Source organism: Streptopelia decaocto (genome assembly GCF_964273445.1).
Source record: "Streptopelia decaocto genome assembly, chromosome: 1".
In the NCBI taxonomy this organism is placed as follows: domain Eukaryota; kingdom Metazoa; phylum Chordata; class Aves; order Columbiformes; family Columbidae; genus Streptopelia; species Streptopelia decaocto.
The window spans coordinates 168,362,429-168,377,643 of NC_138663.1; the positions used below are offsets into that span (position 1 = coordinate 168,362,429).

The following is a 15,215-nucleotide window of genomic DNA, read 5'->3' on the forward strand; positions in this document are numbered from 1 at the left end:
AATTAAAACAAAGACCACTGGAATTATGATCACAAGTTTCAGCAAGATTATTTCTGGCTCATTTTCACAGAACAGTGACATTTCTATTCATGCTTAATACACTGCAGTGAGTTTACAGTATTTGAAATGCTCTAGAGTTTCACAGCTGAACATACACAGCTTAATTTAGATCAAGGTATCCCTTGTCCAGAATAATGAAAAAGAATTTCTATAAGCAAGGTGCTGTGGGACTGTACTGTGTGTGGACCCAAGAATGGACAAGAAGTTCCTTTGCTAAGCATTCCCTTATGTATTTTTTTACTGTGCTGTCAAGGCAGACAAGCTGTTACCATCTTATTAACTCTGTGTCCTCGACTAGCTAAAATACATAGATGTCAGGTGAGGTACAATTCCCAGCTGCAGGACAGTAGCATCTGAATTTGAATGGGAGAATCTCAAGCAAGAAGGTAAAATACAGAGATGAGCTCTATCAAGGACCAAAGCACCTGGATATGGAATGTTTATACAAACACAAATCTATCTTTAGATCCGTAAGCAACAGGGATTATACAGCAGTATGCTGCTCTAAATAGATATTGTGTGTTTTAAAGAACAGGAATTCTAGTCTGACACAGAAAGTAAACGGGAAGAGAAAAAAAAAATAAAGCATGTTTTCCAAATTGAGAAGCGTAGGAAGAAAAAAGAATTAGGACGTTAGCTTGATATATACAAGGCAGCAAAATGATCCTAAGGCGAGCAGAGACACTAAACTAAAAGAACAGCTGGAAGAATGAGATCATGACAAGGACTGATAAAGAGTCAACATTAGTAAGGAAGCATGTTGTTACCTATAGCTTAAAAAATTGCCACATCTACTGCAATTGATCAGGTTTGCAGAGAACATTTCAGGACAGTATTTTCAATTTATTTTTTTCTATTATGTGTTCTTAACTTATTTGGAGACCTACTCTAAAAAGTCAATAAAAGTTTCAAAGTAGGAAAAGTGGTTTTACTTAAGGAGCATAAATACAGTCTCACATCATTAAGACTTTTGCTCTTAATTTTGAAACAATCTGTTTTCTATCTGTCAATGTTTAAGTGGTAGAAATGTACTTAGAACTACAAGAAAGTTCAACTGTATTTTAAGCACAATATGCAAGATGTTTCCCCCCCTTAAATTTAAGTGCACAGATTTCTTAGTAAAAGCAATAATTGAACATTTTCCTACAATGCTGAGACCAACTCACTGCTTGGTATATTTACCAGAATGATCAGAGCTATACTAATACTACTTGTTGATGGGCATTGACAGGACAAAACTTGAAGGACAAGGTAGTATTTATTATCAAGCCAACTGAGAGAGGTTTAATCCCCAAAATGCTGCCTTTTTTTGCATAGTAAACTACATATACTTTGTGTGTACTTGAATCTTCTTAGAAAGGTACGTTATACAAAAGTGTAAAGGTAATGAAGATATTTTAGTTACCGATAAATATCAGACTATATTGTATTCAGTGATAAATCTTTGCATATAAGACTTCGAATTTTGACCTGTCAGATGGAGACAGGATCTTGGGGTAGTTAAGGAGTAGTATTTTAAAACTATTTTTAGTGGCAAGCTTCTGTTTTGCCAGATACAGCTATACTGAAGACCACTTAGTTTTTGAATGAATTTTTTGAACATTTTCAAAGCAAATGCTTACTGCTAATGATGGAGGAGGAGGGGTTTTTTAGAAATTTTCTGAAGAAAATAAAACTCTCAACTTGCCAACAGTGGTTTTCTAGTTTAACCACAGCAGATCATGCTGTAACATCCATCCCTGGATAAGTCATGGCTTAGTTACTGTTAAAGCAAGCTCATGGTCAATTAATGTTTTTATTCCAGGCAGGCACACTCGAGCTCAAGTCTTCTTCAAAAAGTCTTTTGTCAACAGCAAGCTTATATAGCTCAAATTCATAAAAGATCACAGTTTCAAATTACAGAAATATGATGAAGAATTTTTCAACTTTTGCTGAACAAACAAAAAAGCCCCCAGGTAAAATGTCAGAGGTTTGCTAGTGTTAATGGCATGAATATTAAATGAAGGGAGAAAGTGTAAGTCGGGAGGAACTTAACTCTGTGCTAAACTCCATGCCTCCTCAAATCCCAGGTATTTAACTAGTTCCAAATGATAACATCAAGAATGTTCCATAGTTCTGAAGATTACATGGGAAATAGATACTTAATAATTGCAATCATTGTTCACATAAAGAAGTCTGGGGAAAGCTCTCATCTTGAGATACTCATCAGGGTAAAAATATAAAAGCTATCAAGAAATGGAAGCATTTGGAGACTAACTTTTAATAGCAACAAAATATTAAGAAGGATTTCCACATCTGGAAAGACAGATCTGTAAGAAAAAGGAAATTATTTGGACCACTGTCAGAACAGTTATTTCACCTCAGTAAAAAATCCACATATCTCAAAAAAGAATTTCCAGTAACACAGGTGAAATGTGGTCATTACCAAAAAATGAGAAAATCAAAATCACTGTCCCTATTTTGCATTAAGACCACTGATTCCAAACATATCAAGATCTTTTTGTGTGTACTAAAAGTGCGATCACTCCTTAAAAGCAGGATGAAATACCACTAAAACCACACTTTCACTTTAGTGTTTCTGATGGTGATCACAGGACAGTTTAGAAATACTGGCTATTCTGTGCATGTAATTTTTTTTTCTACATTTTCAAGATTTATTTGTGCCCTGTGGGAGAGGAAAGAAAAAAAAGTATATTTGATGACAAGCTTAATCATAGAATCATAGAATCCTAGGGACTGGAAGGGACCTCAAAAGATCATCTAGTCCAATCTCCCTGCAGGAGCAGGAATACCTAGATGAGGCTACAAGCTTCTCTTATTAGCGTGCCTTCACCTTCAAGTAGAATGTATGTGTACAAACTGGATAAAGAAACAGATGTCAAGTGAGAAAGTAAGCCAGCTCCTTGGGATTACAGGAAACATTTCATCTTTACTGAAATACTCAAGGACCGTTAAGCAAGACTTAGAATGAAAGGAGACTAGGTTTTGGATATGAGAACATAAACCAGGTCTCAAACACAGAAGAAATAATATAATGTAACAAAGAACTAGAAGCTCCTTGTTTTAGCACATCCAAATGAAAGATCATGAAGATGAGCTGAAAAGAAGAGGTTGGATGTGGAGCCTATGGCAAAAAAAAAAGCTACTTCATGAAGGGCAAACTTCATCTATGCTTTGAAAATGATTTGGCACATGTATTGAATCAAAAATACCTGGACAGCAAAGCATGGAGTGATGTACTTTTGCTGTCCGATATGGGGGAAAGAAAAAAAAATAAAAGGAAGGAAGAAAGAAATCCTAAGAATGGTTGAGAAAAGACCCGAACAAAAAATGATGCCTTGAAGATTAAAGTTTTACACGGCAGAAGGCCAGTTGTGTCAGAGTAAGAAAAGACTGAAGATGGACTACACTTACAACAGAATGAAGCCCAACAGATGGAAGGCGTATCAAGGGCCGCCAACGACGAAGACGGATTGACGGACTGGTAGCCTTTGCAGGACCTACATGATTACGTTTGGCCCAGGAGAGGGATGCAGAGTGACACAATGGTGAAGCCTTCGTTCTGCTGTGGCTAACCTGAGGCTGCGATGAGGATGGTGGTGAAGACAGCGAGGACGATGACGACTACATAAACATTAAAAAAGAACATACTTAGCCCACTTAATCTTGAAGTAACATACCTAAAAAGGCAACTGCAAAGGCAGACTCTATTTATTATACTGTCCTTTAACTGATCATATCACACAGATAATAGTCAGGAACACGTTTAAATTGAATGAAAAGACAAAAGAACAATGAAAATAAGCAACGGCATGGTCCAAATCAGAAGTTCATCACCAGATAAGCTAGAGGTTATTCACACCCAGTGAATTTCATAAAATGAACACAAGTTAACTGGCTCATTCAAGAGACAGAGTGTTAGAAAGTAAGGAGGGAGGGGATTTTAGTATCTTCTCACGGAAGGAATAGGACAGAGAGTGATCAGTTTTGTCTACAGCTACAAAAAACTGTAAGCAACAGTTCTCTGGTAATTTGGGAAAACTAGGTTGTGTTACTCTGGGATTTAAAAATGAATCAAGTAACTACTGTAACAGAACCCAGAGTTTCTTTACTCTTCCATGCTGAACATAAAAGGAAAGCAAAGGAAAAGGGAAGCTTACCGTGGTGAGGTATGCAACTTCCTAAGTTTTTCACCTATTCTTCTAAAATAGCAGGCCAGTGGCAGTATTGCCATTAACACTCAGGATCCCTTTAGTATCCGTGGAAGCAGTAGGACTATGTTAAACCATTCAAACTGTTACTATTAGAAGAAAGACCACAGAAGTATTAAAAATGACTCTCAGCTGCAACTGACAAAGTTACAGTAAATATATTAAGACCAGGAAGGACCATTGTGATGATTTAGTTTTGATCTTCTGTCCCACACAGGCCACAGGACCAATCAAGTTCAATTGTTGTTTGAATCAGAACATACTCACAAAATCAAAGCAAACATTCAAGCTTAAGAATTTTTTTACTACTGAAATACATCTGAACAAATCAAAATTTCAGTCAATCCTGTCTATAGCTATAGAGACAGTAAGTAACATATTCAGACGGTTTACTAAACACATCAGTGCTACTGAAAAGGCAGCCTTTCTAAGTCCTGCTTAATGATGATATGAACATGAACTATGGATTACATTAGTTCATCTGGCCACAATGTCAAACCAGGGGCTCATGTTCAGCTTATCATCCACCATGGCTTTCTCCTCTCAACACATATAAAAATCCCCAACGTCATTTTCAGTCTTTCAGAGAACCTCTCACCTTCTGTCAGGAAATAAACTTTATCTTTTGTGATAATTACACAGCTTTTATTTGGCCTCAGAAAAATGCTCCTTTAATTTGAAGCTAACCTAAAGGGCAACTTAGATTGTCCTGTGTTGGTGTCCCGTGCTTTACTATCTCTTGATCTTTTTACACTGCCTGTAGGTTTTGGAATGTATTTTTATGCCGTCTTCCATGTCACTGATAGAAGTTGTTTAACAGTGCAGGTCTTAGAGCCAATCCTTGCAGAGCCCCATTAGCAAATGCTCATGGATGAGACACCGCTTATGTGCACTGAGACCTGCCAGCTGTTTGTGAACCCATCAAAGTTATGCAAGCAGAATAGAAACTGCAGTTCCTTAAGGTATGTCCCACATTATGCAACCAGTGGAAGGATTCTAGTAGACTTCAAAAACCGAGCATTAGGTAACTTCTCTGAACTAATTATTTTCACTCCTTTTAATCAATGCATAAATGCCAGTTAAAAGCATTTACTTTCTTTGTATTATTTTTGAAGAAATTAATCTTCTTTCCTGTTCAGTTTTTTTTTTTTTTTTTTCCTTTTTCCTATCAAGAGTGAGACAATGAATTGGTTCTTTCTGCTCCCATATTGCTGAACTTAAAGAACAAAGACAGGGATAAGAATTATTCATGAAGAGCAAGCATCAAGTACAGTATGAACTGCAGAGCTCAGAGATAAGCATGGAATGTTATCAAGTCTCATAACCTGTCCAGAGAATAGAGTTTTCCACAGATTTTTGTCTTTCAATTAGCTTCTGGTTTTCAAGCATTCTGATTCACCCCTATATATCTCAGCAGCTCCATATAAAAGAGGACAAAACCAGAAAACCTCTAGCTCAAAAATGTAACTATATGAAGATAGAGGAACTTAGCAATTACCATACTTCTGTGAGTCAGAGAAGCTTACAAGAATTTAATGGCTATTATACTTTATCTATACTACTGATCTTTTTTTTTTCCAATTTATCACCTTAAGAACTGGTTTAAAAATGAGACATTTTACATTTAGATAACGTATCAGATGGCTTTCAACACAACTTATTCTCAGCTTGCCTAAGAAAATTCCAAAAGGTGACTGATAAAACATTGCTCCAGGAAGTCCTCATAGTCCACAGACCTCCCTATGGAGGGAGGAACCCGTAACATTAGAACTTGCTGTGGGGCAGAAATTCAAGAGCTTTGCTGACTTGAGAGTTCCTGATAAAAGGCAAGACACACTACATTATGTTTTACAATTTTGTAAGCTGCTGCTATCAAAACAGACAAGCTTGTTAGTCTTCCTGGAATCTGTAATACAGTAATTGTTTACTTAGAAGTAGTTAAAAAAATGGAACTGAAAAACTTGTTGAGAGTAGGAATTTACTCTGGCTTTGATGCATTCCATTGACTGGAAGCTGTTAAACTGTCTACTTTTGCTCTGAAAAAACACCCCATCTTTTAGCACTCGACTGTAATTATTATGAAACCATTAATAAGACCTTGAACAGTACCAGATTTAAGATTTAACAGTACATGGATGACCAGAATACATCTTTTTAAAAAGCCTTTTCTACTTTTGTTACCATATTTACCACAATTCTTCACTTTTACCATTATTAATTATTGCACTTATTTATTTGTTTTCTGGCTAATATTGCTAAAAAAAAGAGAGAATATATTAAAAATGTCTCTTGCCTGAATGAGACCAGAAAAGACTTTAACTTCCCAAACCTGAATTTATAACCTAGAATGCAGTTTAAGGCAACTAATATTTTAAATTAAAAGATAATTGTATGTCAATATTACTATTAAATTAATGTTAAATACACATCTCCAAATAAAGGATACAAAGTTGTATGTTTCACATGTAATTTAAAATGTGTAAGACAAATTGTAACTTGAGAGATTCTATTCAACCAAGACTTACTAACAGCTAGAAACTGCAGAGCAGAGAGAATTAGACTAACTTCACAAGATGAAAAGATCACAGGAGTGTATTTCTGTGCTGAAAAACTGTAGCAGGTCAAATATCTGAAGTGGTAAAACAAAAGCCCTGAAATAGAATTGAATGTTATTGCCATATAAACCAGTAAGCACATTAAGTTTATGGTTTGTAATGCAAAAAATACATTATAAACAAGTTAAAAGCTTCATGGAATAGGTCCAAAAAACGTCCAGGCAATTATCATCTGCTCAAATCCAAAAGTCATTTCTATATATAGCTGTTATTAAAACCTAGAGCCATTTAAATCTAAGATCAAAAGAAACACCTATAAAGTTGGTCAGGGACCAAGAGCTCTGCTTTTGCACATACCTAAAACCGCAGAAGTTTGATAGCGCTGAGTAGCTCATGACTTGGCTCACACCCAAACCTGTCAGGTTCTAGAAACAGGGATCTGTCTGCTCATCTTGTTTGGGGAACCCAATCCCCCAAAGTATCTCAGTCCACATCTAATACCTGACAGAACAAATCAGCATCTGGTACTGCATGACCATTTATTTCTAAGAAGAAGTTCAAGTCCATGCCACCTTCCTCTAGAGCAGGGGTGTCAAACTTGTTTTCAGCAGGGGCACATCAGCCTCACAGTTGCCTTCAAAGGGCTGAATGTAATTTTAGGACAGTATAAATGCAGGAGTAGTTTGACACCCCTGCTCCAGAGGCTTCTCTGTCTATAAGCTGACAAACTACACTGGGACTTCTTTCCTCCATTTTAAGGTTGTGGTCACTGTGTAAAAAGAAACACTAGTTGCACTGGGACAGAGATCAAATGAGCTTTAACTGCATGCCAACATCATGGGAAACTTGGGAAACAGGAAGAGATACAATACTTTTAGTCCTGGTCTTCATTCCATATGCACAGCCCTGGGATCAGAGACCCTGCCAGAGGTTGTACATCTGCTCAGCTGAGTCAGTCCACAAGCGTGCAATAACTCATCCCAACAAACTAAGTGTTTGCAGCATCACTAAAAACAGTTCTTGTACAGTAAACCCTGTAGAAGACATGGGGGAAGGTCAAAGTGACAATAATAAGTACAACTTTTCCAGCCAAATGGGCAATATAAGATTTATAGCTTTAAGATTACATTCAGAGAAGATGTACTTAATATCTATCATTTTTCCCCACCATCTTTTGAGGCTTTTTTTTGGTTTGCTTCAGTAACTGTTCATTATTGAATCAAACTCAATGTTTTAAAGGGTCTGTATTACAGTTCAAAGTGTAATAGCATTGCTCAGAAGTCACTATCCTTAGTGGCTTTTTTTACATGCAAATTAAATCTATGCATCACACTGAAAAGATTCTCTTCCTCCTTCTTCCTTCACAAGTGTTTTAAATTTTGTAACAGCATTTCAAGCCTGTTTTGGTGGCAGTGGTGAAATCTAGAGAGACATTAAATTTCTTCAAGCTTTTAAAGAAGATAAGCAGCCAGACAGAGAAAAGGAGCCTAGCATAGGAAGTATTCCAGAGGCAGAAGCTGCTTCATGAGCTCGTCTTCAACAGCACACCACAGAATTCACGTGAACGAGAGACACTATGAACATCAACAGCACAAACAGCCTTGTTCCTAACTGCAACTTTCTTCCATGAAATAAAAGCCTGCACAACATGCAAATTCTTACAGAGATAAGGTTCATAAACTCTGCCCTTCATAGACTCGCCTTTTTTTTTTTTTCAGCATTACAATTATCAGCATTAATATTAATTGAAACCAAGGCTACAGCTTTTAAAATGCATTAGGCTACACCTGCTAGCTGATCAACTTGTGCACCAGTAAGTTTAATTATTGTTTCTGCAGATGGTGAAAATAAAAACTTTACAGTATTCTCCATGTCAATTCAATCCATGATTAAGGATGAACACTATCCAAATAGTATTACTTTGCTAGACATATGTGTAAAGAAGTAGCTTAAAGGTGAGAAAAATGCTGAGATCAGAGCACCCAAAAAAAACTTTTCCAAAATTAGTGATATTTTATCTCTCTCAGAAGACCTAATTTTAAGTTCTATGGCCTATGTCAGGCAAAAGTCAAGCTAGATTATCACAATGGTGACTTCTGTGATCAAAAAGTAGTGGAATTTAAAAAAATTTCCAAAGGTTAGGGAGCTCTGCAAAACCTAATTTAACTAGATTTTTCAAATAGTTTTTCCTCTACAAGTTTTTTCTTCTTAAAATAAATTTAACATCATTGTTGCACACCCAATTACCATATTTTTAGCGTGCTTCCTTGAACAAAGTCAGTTGATGCAAATTCAACTCTCTGAGTAGTATTAGCCCACTTTTTAGCATCAGCTGCATTAGTAAAATGTTAGCAGTCTTAAGGATTGTCATTCTTATTGTTTTTTCCCTCCAAAGTAGTGGTTGGATTAAGAAAAAAAAAAAGAGTGCCAAATCAGTTTCTCTTCTGCCTGAGGGAAAGAGGGTGAATGTGAACTCAACCATCATCTGCCAGGATCAGCCTGCTTAAAATGCCAGTGAGCAAAGCCATGGCAAGAGCCTGCTGCTTACTGTCTCTTAAAATATATAGTGCAAGAACATGGATTGGAGAGATGCAAAAAACCTACAGCAGCTGGTTGTTAGAGATGTTGGATGCAAAACTCGACAAACATTTTGTTATTTCCACTTGTTATTTATTTCTTATATACTTGTTATTTAAACTCATTGGCTGCTTTATGGGTGCGAATATCCTCTATAGTTCTCTTTCATCCTAAGAATCAGAGTTCCTTCATACAGATTTTATGGTTAAGCATAAGACCCAGGAAAACAATTCAGACCCATACTGTGTTAATACCTTATTAGTTATTTGCTCAGTAGCATGTAGAAATCAGACTGATGCATGTCTCTGAAATACTGACACATACAATAACAGGACAATGCAATAAGTCAAAGACTAACCAAGTATAATTTGCAAAACATTTCACATGATTCTAGTAAGCTGATTTTACACTTTTTGCTGCATAGGCTGTAAAAGAGAAAAGGCTATAGCTGACATCTTTAGGCAACATCATTGCCTTTAAAGGAGAGATTACATGCTTATTCTGTAATGCTAAGCTAAAAAAAAAATCTTAGAGTTATATAACTGATCTTATATTCTCCTGGGATGCAACTATTTCTTTACAAGACTATGGATTATTGAGAAGAAACACTGAGGAATATGGGCTATTTAGGAAAAAAAAACCACTGTATGTTCTTGGCAGGAGCAAAAGGAAGCTCCTTTATGTTTCTTCTCTAACAATAAATTGTAATGCCCCAGGGAGCCAGAGATCTTTGAAAGTTCAAGTTTTACAGCAGTTGAGAACAGAGTGCATTGACTTTACTTAGTTCTTGCCAATGTTAACGACTGTTACTGTGATCAAAGTCTAACTTAGCACATTCCAAGCAAGATTATAGTTCTCAAGGCACACTAAACAAGTGCACAGACTACAGTTTGCAGTTATGGTTTGAGTTAAGGAAGAAATCAAGCTGTGGTAGCTTTTTTAGTGGCTGCCAACTTCATGTTAAAAATATTCCTGATCATACTTGTGAACAAAAAGTACATCTAAGTATCCATACTGATGTGCACAAGTATTTCAGGTGTTTTCTGAACATCTGAGATCAGTTCTTACTTGTGACTTTTATACTGATAGTATCAAACACCGACTTTGAGATTCAAAGGCTAAGTTTTCCACCATCAGTATTCTTGATAGGTGTCTAATGAGGTGCAAGAATGTTGTTTTCATTTGAAGTGGCGCTTCAGATGCAGCACCTCAGTCTGCTCAGTTCTGAGCCTCATTTAACCCAACACACAGTTCTAGCAACCAAAGCTGACAGTTGGTAGATAAATGTATAAAGTGTACTAAAAAACCCTCAAAACCAAACCAAACAAATACCCACCTCCCCCCGCACACAAACACAGACGCACACAAACAGAATGAGCCACAGAACACAAGACAGTATTTTCTGTGCTCCCAGAAATAGTCAATATATTTTATATTCCAGTTCTGGATTCTTCTCTCTTCCATAATAATTAGTAACTGAAACACTGTTGGTTAAGCTTCATTTAAGGAAGAGGAAAAAAAAACAAAACAGGAATTTGAGAGCTCCTAATTTTCTGCTATGAATTTAGGCTATGAACAAAATCTTATCCTTTAACACAGGTATTTCAAGTAGCCATTTGACTTTCATTTATTTGCTTGATTCAAGCATTATTTTGAGCTATGCTCTAATAACATTTGAAGCAAACTTCCCAAAGACCACAAATCACATTCCGCTAAGCAGTAATGCATAAAGCATGCTAAAACTCCCCTGTCCAAAAAAATTCTGACCACAAACACAAAAGTGGTTCCATATGCTGCCACGTAAGGCGAGACATAATATAAAGTTCAAATGATAGAGTGAACTTTTTAACAAAAAGTGATATGGAAAGCTATGTGTCAGCAGTTAGTGATACTTTGATATTGCACAAGCAGCCTGCCCGTTCCTTAGCACCACAACTGTTGGAGTATTTGCGGTCCACAGCAGCAAAAGCTGATCTAAGCCTAGTCAGTTAAGCCTTCTCTCTTCCCAGGAGCGTGCTTCTAACATCTCTGTGCCACCAATAGCTCCTACAAGGCCATAGGATGAGCTCTTTCAGGAGGCTGACAGAAGACAGAAGATATTGTAGGTAATCTGACAACCCAGAATTATTTCAGCCACAGACACACACAGCGCATCTGGCTACAACCTCAGATACTATAACCAGAATGGTATTCGAACAAGAGTTAGGCACATCAAAGCCTTTAGAAATGCAGAAATTGAATACAGATTATTCTCTAGATCTAATTCCCTGACTAAAGGTCAATTAATCTTTTCATAAGTACTTCATATGGTATAGTTTGCCATTTTTCTTACTGTAGAATTGAGCTGCAATGAAGCATAGTTGCAAAGTTGTGGAAAGGGATGCCAGTAATATGAGAGCAGAACAAAAATATCTCGCTAGTCACATCATTATATTCTCATATTTAAAAGGTCATTTATTTCAAGAATCAGAAAGGATAATATTTTGTACCTGGAATAACTTCCCTCAAGCTATCATGGCATATCATTGTTTAACCGAGTTAAACAATCTCTACTGGTTTATTTTTATAACAAGTGTGCTTTTGCATTTTCCTCCTTTCCCACTCTCTCAGAAAACTATACAGTAACCTTTTAATATGAATGCAAAGGAGTGAGCAGGATACAAAATACATTTCTTCTCCAGCTCCAAATTCAAAAGGGCTATCTGCTCTGCCAAAGACTTTAGACCTGGAAGTCTCTCTCATGTAATGACAAGTTTTATTGTTTTCAAAAAACCCTACCCTCAGATTTTCTGATCTGTTATTTGAAAATAGTTACTATGATTGTTTTGAAAGAAAACAACCCAAGATAGCAATACAACAAAGTTAGCTAAGAACCTAACTGCAATCGTTGCTATTAATTGCTACTTTTCCTCCCTCAGATTTTGCTATAACTTATTCATTAATGATGACTGTAGATTAGACAGCTAATGCAAATGCTGTAGCAGCCACAAACTGAACCATACTATCTTTAACATTTTGAAGGGGTTTTTTGTTGTTGTTTTTGGTTGGGGGGAGTTGCTTTGTTTTTTATTTTACAAGACAGGATCAAAAATGTTAAGACGTGTGGTAGTAGAGGGTTTCAGCAGGCAGCACAGGAAGAACAAAATGAAAAAAAGACTTCAAACATTGCTCAATATGAAGCAACAATAAAAGGAAGAAGCAGGTTATATTCGCCATATTTTCAGACATCCCAGATGTTATAAACAAAAGTATATGCTCAGCAGAAGACTCATGAAAGAATAAAGAGGATCTTGAGTAGCTGGTAACTATCCTAGTTTCAGCAATAGCTGCTGAATTTCAGGAGCTATCACACAGCAAGAAGAGCAAGCTGGATCCATGAAACTGTAAAGACCTAGATCCCTTTTTTGGCAGCGCTGGATACGAAATACCTGTCACTTGAGAAAGTGCAAGCTTCAGCATCATAAAGTTTAACAGAAAGACTGTTAAAGTTTCACATTAATTACCCTCATTATGGTACTGGAACATGGGACCAGAATCAAACCATCCTTGAAACCCCTGAAACCAACACCATGTTTCTCCTGTGGAATTATTCCCAGATCTTACTGTTTGCTAGTAAAGTAATTTTAAACATTTTTCACACATAGAATTACCCACAGGACCGCATTATCCATTTATTTGCTTTGCTGTAGCAAAAAAAGAGAGCCACGGAGCCACAGAATCCAGGAGTCTTAACACAGAACTTGAGTTAAACCTGGTCCAAAGCCTGACATGAGGGATAAACCCAAATTTACAGTCTTTTAAATTTGCAAACCTGAAATAAATTAGCAAAATGAAAACTGCTTAACTAATCTTAAAATTTAATCTATTTGAAAGAAAAAAACCCTTCTTATTTTTAAGATGTTTAAGTTATTTAATAAAAATTCAGTAAACTTAATTAAAAACTTCACATATTTTAATACCAAAAACCTTCCCAAAACACTCAGTTCTAATCCAGTCTATAGATGGCCTGTAAAAGTTTAAAATGCAATACTAAAAGTTATTTAATAAGAAATCCCAGAAGCAAACTGATCACTGTAACTCTTCTCCAGCAATCACTAACTGGAATGTAGAAACTAGCAGTCCACTAACATTAAAGTTATACAAGTAATATCTTGTCAAATATTTTTTTTTCAAATAGAACTTGTCTTCAAAACATAAGAAATTATAAAAAAGTGATCTGATTACAGATTATCCTAAACCAGAAAAAAAATCCTCCCCACCAAACAAGATGAATAGAAGGAACACAGCGTTTTTTTACTCCATTACTTCTGGGGGCAGAACCAAAGCTCAACAGAGTCACAGGAAGGCAAACGTGTTTCTTTCCAGTGCTCTGCAAGGAAGTATAAATTCTCAGGAAAGTAATCATAACAAGAATGGTTATACAGGAGGAATGGGATTCTCTTCTCTTTTGCTTCAATGATGCTAGAAATTATCAACTTACTCTGCAGGATAAGTCAACATCCTTGCATGACCTGCACCTGCCAACTTCAGGACCTTCAAGGGCATGCTGTTCATCAGTCCCTTCACCACTACATGAAGATATACAGCACCATTTAAATGTACCACTGGAAGGAAAACTACTATGAGATTAACTCACTCCAACCCTCAGTTACACTTCCCAGCATATTCATGTTTCACATTTTGTTTTGTTTAAAAAGAATTGTACATTAAACTAAAGCAGTTCCTCCTGTACAGATGAAAGGGGAGATGAAAGCTGCCCATTTAACTACACAACAGTAGGACAGAATCTTCAGGCAATCAGATGTTCCAGTAAGATAACTTGTTTATTTCTTCCTTGGTTGATGGATCAGGACTACTCTGAAAAATGGTCCTAGGACATGTATTCAACCATTTCACTATTTCAACTTCAGAAACAGAGAGGCAGGAAAAAGTTTACCAGTCTTAGGAATATCCATATTGAATTACTTCCAGAGTCGATTATGCAATATGAAATAGTAAATATTTGGCAAGGAAACTACCTATTCAATATTTCTGTTTAGACAGGGTTGCTAAGACAATCTTGTATTTTTTTATTATGAAAACAGAAGTTTTTCGCTTTCACAAGGACCTTAGGAAAAGATTCAGTCTTCAGCAGCTTACAGGAATAATCTCCATAGCCTCTCTCTATTACTGAGCTTGCCAAGAGTAACTACAAAACGACTCCTTTGTAAAGAAAAGTGACCAGACTTTTTGGAGTCTCTCACTTAGAGAAGGAAGAGAACTATGAATCTGTTCTGATGTTTCTTCTTGAAATATAGAACCTTGATTAATTTAGAGAAAGAGATAAGAAGAAAGAGTGGTGGGTATTTTTAAAAGAAAATATTACAAATGAAGTTGAGTATCTATAATAGAAACGGTTAAAACAATTCTCTTAATTTTCATTTCCAGATGGTGGGGCAAGAAGGAGCAGAAGGGACTGCTTTGCTTTCTCCTGCACTGTTTAGAAGACACTGCATAAGCCATAAGAAGAAAGAAAAACCTCAACTACTGTACTACTGAATTAGTATTTGTATACAAATAGCACATACACAACGGCAAACCAAGTATTCTAATACTACTTTTCCTGAAGTAAAATTTTTCAGACTCTCTTAAAATGTTTGTTCCACTGGTATGATCACTATGGATCTTAAGTCTCAGCTACAGATTCTAATAATGAAAACCTCAATTTCAATTAAAAATACTATCACTTGATGTTTTATTCTTAAGTGAAGCTTGAAAAGATCATCCATGGAAACAAAAAACAAACCACAAAAAAAGTCCAAACAAGGTTCAA

General features: G+C 36.2%; 1 protein-coding gene across 2 annotated transcripts in view; it reads right to left on the reverse strand.

Moving 5' to 3' along the window:
• The window catches only part of UCHL3 (ubiquitin C-terminal hydrolase L3), a 40,639-nt gene that overhangs the window by 8,152 nt on the left and 17,272 nt on the right, over positions 1-15,215 (reverse strand). The window lies entirely within an intron of this gene.